We start from the raw sequence: 4,980 nt of genomic DNA, 5'->3' as shown, positions 1-4,980 counted from the left end.
TGATACAAGAGCCCTGCCCATATGTGAAAGTGATGCTCTATTGAGTCAAAGAAGATGTATGACTGGGTTTACAAATTGAAAGCGATTGAAGGACAAGTACTGATCTTGAAACGATCTCCCTAGGCTAACATCAGACCCCTCTCCCAAAGTTCCACAATTATTATATCAAAATGTGGGTAAGAATTCATGACAAAGTGTCCAGCAACCTGAAGGTGTCAGTCATCACGGCCAAAGTAAGGCATTGCACTTTCCATCCCTTAGTAACAAAAATAAACATGGGAATTTATGGGTGCTGAGAAGTCAAACATTAAACGAATGGTAGTTCTCTGAATTCAGTTCGGGAAGGATTTTTCAGTGTGAATTTCTTAAAAGCGAATGCAAATAGGGTCTGGACATAGTGGAAATGGCTCAGTAGCTGGAAGGAAGTGATAGATCTAAGGAGGTGGAATCTCACCCAAATGTGGGGTTCCCCCAGGGATTATGCATATGCCTGCATTCCAAGATGATTTTATTTATTTATTTTTAAAGATTTTATTTTTAAGTCATCTCTACACCCAACTTGGGGCTTGAACCCACAACCTTGAGATCAAGAGTTGCATGCTCCACCCACTGAGCCAGCCAAGTGACCCAATAAGATGATTTTTAGATGGTAAATGATCAAACATTTTTTTCCAGCTTAGTAGTTACGGATTAATTATAATTCATATATAAACCATTCCACTAGCACAGCAAAACCTTCATTCCACAAGGGTATACTTTATCTTTCAAAATAAATGTATTTAAGTTTTAAAAATGAGATGAGTTTAAAAATTAAATATGAATGTAGGTAGAATTTGGTTCTGCCAAAAATTGAAGATTTGGAATGTGGTGGAAAATTTCAAGGTAGCTATTTATAATCTTCCTCTTTGAGCTTTAAGATGTACATTTCATAAAATCTAAGAAAATTTTAATTATAAAATGAACCATTATTTTATGTACCATAAAGAAACAAAATGCTGCTAACTGAAATATGGCCCATGCTTTCTTAGCACTTAGAATTTTATTTTATGTTTAATGAAAGCTCTCTTTTAAACTAGCCAGTCAATTTTTTTTTAATATGGAGCACTTCACAAATTTGCATGTCATCCTTGCTCTGGGACCATGCTAATCTTCTCTATCATTCCAATTTTAGTATATGTGCTGCAAAAGCAAGCACATTCACAGTTTTTTTTTTAAGCACATATTACAGTGCTCTGTTTTTGTGCCTTCCTCCATGTATAGTAACTTTTCAATTCATAGTACAGAGTAATCATTTTGAAGATATTTTAATAATGAATCTCCAGTCCTGTGGTACTGACATTGTACATAACTCAGCTGAAGTGACAGCTGAGCACCTATGACCACATATTTGCATGTAGGGGCAATGGCACCTGCAATACTTTTTTGCTACATCTGATTTCAGAAGACTAAAAAAGGTGAAAAAACATGTGTCTTAGAATCAGTAACATACAATAACATCTTCTTCAAGGTTCTTCCTAAAGATCCCCAGGAATTGTTTCCTTTCTTGTGTCCTGGGCTTCTTCCAGGAGCAGAGATCACCAACATAGGTGAGGTCATTTAGAAAACCTTAGATGAAATAATGAGTTGGATATCAGAATGCTGTGAGATTTCACACTATCCTATGCTACACAGGGTCTTGACTTGGTCACTAGCCGGGCTGGTGCAACTAGGCGACTTCTTCATGTAGCAAATCATCACACAGTTGTGATATATGTGCAAAATTCCCAACCAATTCAAGAGTAGAGCTTATGTAGAAATCACCTCCGCGCCTTCATTACCCACCATGCCTTGCACAAGACAGGTCATAGATGAAAGACAGCTGACAGGACAGCTAATTGTAGATAATTTACAAACTCATTCTTCAATGCAATAATACTGATTTTTCAGTAGTGATATCCTCTAATAAATGCTCACCATGAGTAGCAGCATTATGAGGACTTTATCAGTCCAAGCACTGTTTCAACTGCTTTTCTTTTCTTTAAGATTTTATTTACTTATTCATGAGAGACACACACAGAGAGAGAGAGAGGCAGAGACACAGGCAGAGGGAGAAGAAGGCTCCATGCAGGGAGCCCGACATGGGCCTCCATCCCGGATCTCCAGGATCACGCCCTGGGCTGAAGGCAGCGCCAAACCACTGAGCCGCCCGGACTGCCCCCAACTGCTTTACTTTTCTCAACTAATTTACTAGTTAAGTAAATCCCAAACGTAGATACTTTTTTTAAAAAAATTTATTTATTTATTTATTTATTTATTTATGAGAGACACACAGAAGCAGAGACATAGGCGGAGGTTCCGAGAAGCAGGCTCCCTGTGGGGAGCCTGATGTGGACACGATCCCCCGACCTTGGGATCACGCCCTGAGCCAAAGGCAGACACTCAAACACTGAGCCATCCAGGCGTCCCAGTAGATACTGTTATTATCCTGATTTTACATATGAGGAAACTGAGGCACGGCATCATCAATTAACTTGCCCAGGATCACACAGCTGTGAAATATCAGAGCCGGATTTGAACTTGGGCAATTTGGCTTAGCATTCATGTACTTAACCGTTATACTTTATTGCCTCTACCATATAATACTGGAAAGCTGTCATAAAAGAATAAAAAATAAGATTATCTAAATCTGCAGAAACTTAGTAAATGTGTAAGGTAAACCATGCTCTCCAGATTTTCAATAAACGTTTGTTTATTGATTATTCAAAGAATGAGGCAGAAAGTGCTCCACAGTATGTTAAAATTAACAGTAACAAAACCCAAGCAATCAGTAAATGCACTAAAGAGGGATGGAAGACTGATCTTAAGACTGTGACCATGAAGTTGAGGCAAAATGTCAAACCAAGGCAAAAAGTTTCAGGCTCTCCAAAGAGCACCTACAGTGGATACACTGACTCAGCATGTAAAAGTCCCCACATGTGCCAGTTGATCATCAAGTTCAGGCCTTATTTTGACCACACAAGCCCTGAGACAATATCTGGAATTTAATGAACTACAACAATAAATTACCTTGAACTGAAATCAAGTATTACAAAGTCTTGTCATTGTCTGGATCCCGGCAGGCTGTGGAGAGTACTGTGTTAGGAAAGCTAATTAAACCAAGGAATTGAATTTTTCTTTTTTAAAGAAATAGCCATTGGGTGTTAATCAGCTGTAAAGAAGAGAGCAGAAAGCCAAGGGGATCCATAAAAGAGCTTTGCCCTGTAAGCACAGTTGCCTCACCTCTGACCTCCATAACTGGGAAAGAATTTGGCTCTGGCAATATTCTTTGCGAAGTTAGCAGCTTGAATCACTGCCACCAGCAAATGAGTTTTCTCTACTCAGAATGAATTCTCCTGAACTGCTGAAACAAAGGTCTATGTTCCTGAATGGTTATTGTTTGGAAGATTGCTAGAGATACTGCAAACTCTGTCCCTTGTCCCCACCCCCTTGCCTGGAAGCTGCAAGTAGTGGTATTTAGCCTCTGGTCCTATGGAACAAAACTTGCAGAAAGGAGAAACTGGCTGGGCAAGTAGGTGATATGCCCAAGGTGAAATGTGAAAACTGCCTCCCAAATATGAGGACACGCACAAAATGTGCAGGTAATAAAAGAGGAGGGACTTATTTATTGTGCTACCTCTTACTTTTGAGATAACCCACATGATTAATGTGGATTAGTGATTTCTGATTGTACCAGAAAGTGATATTTGGGGACAGGCAGCTGAATTCTACTGAGTCTGAAATCTTCTTGGAGTCAGCTGTAATGAATTACTGACCAGCTGCCACCAGGTCATCATATGCAGAAATTTCCATTTCTCTCATGTCAATAGTCTAGAGATCTTCACATTAAAATGTGACAAAATGTGATAATATACATTACTGTAAAAATGGATAGATGTTCTACTACAATTGCTGGTACTACTACTTCTATCACTACTCAAAATAATCTCTTGCCTTTTGTGGAAACATATTCCCACGTGGTTAGTTGGCTGGCCATAGCATTATATCACTTTCTCCAGCCCCAACAAAACCACTTAAGGCCCTGTTGCAAATCCTCATGCCATCGCCAGGTGTGGTCTAGTCACGTGGTTCTATCAAAACAACATATCACTTGGAAAAGTATTCCAACTCAACCATTCAGGTCATATCCCACTTGGTTGTTCTGACTCTGCATTCTAAGTATTTCAAATGAAATAACTCCTAGTCTGCTGAATGCTGGAAAATGGAGTCCTTTTGAAGAGATGAAACCCACGTCATTATATAAGTAACAATATTATTATAATATATTTATTTATTTCGGCAAGTGCAGTTTCTGGCTCAAAGTAAATATTCCATAAATATTTATCAAATAACTAAAGCATAAATATGTGGTGGATATAGAATGCAGCTGGACATTTTGTATACCTCTCCCATCCCATGCTATCACTCACTGTCTCCTAGTCACTTTTTTCTACATGATGGCTCCTGGACCTCTCTGTGTCCTGACCCTACGGTGACAACAGTAGGTCAAACAGGTTCACATAGTTACCTGAGGGCTGCTTCAGTTGCCCCCACATCCTTAGGGGCACAGGTTCTATATCTCCCTCCTCTTTGTGTCTGCAGCACCTGTTCCCTAGGCGTTGGGGGTGCAGGGTGGGCATGTGGGAGCACTTGCCAGCTCCAGACACTCCCAGAGGCCTTCCCTGGGGACTCCTTCTCTTCTGACTTCTTCATCTGTCACGTTTCACTCAACTGTTACATTAAGGTGGTAGCAACGATGCCTACACAAGAGAGCCCAGAGATAGACCCAAAAAATGGACATGGGACATAGACAGTTTTGTAGAGAAAATACACAAATCTCCAAGAAAAAAAACAAAGAGAACAAATCCCATTTGTTGCCAAAGAATGCAAAATTAAAAGGAATAGGATATACCTATCGGAAAGTCAAAAAATAGAAGGAATGAGAGAGAGGACGGGAAAAGAGAT

The 4,980-nt window shown here is 39.6% G+C and overlaps 1 non-coding gene across 1 annotated transcript; it reads right to left on the bottom strand.

Annotated features, from left to right (window-relative positions):
• Window positions 1-1,090: 1,090 nt before the first annotated feature.
• LOC121472453 lies at window positions 1,091-1,195 on the bottom strand. Its single transcript, XR_005982919.1, has one exon. It is a non-coding gene; the product is annotated as a U6 spliceosomal RNA (small nuclear RNA).
• Window positions 1,196-4,980: the final 3,785 nt, after the last annotated feature.

The sequence above is a fragment of the Vulpes lagopus genome, chromosome 11, assembly GCF_018345385.1.
Source record: "Vulpes lagopus strain Blue_001 chromosome 11, ASM1834538v1, whole genome shotgun sequence".
In the NCBI taxonomy this organism is placed as follows: domain Eukaryota; kingdom Metazoa; phylum Chordata; class Mammalia; order Carnivora; family Canidae; genus Vulpes; species Vulpes lagopus.
The sequence above is the reverse complement of the archived record's forward strand: the minus strand, read 5'-3'. Positions and strand labels throughout refer to the sequence as shown.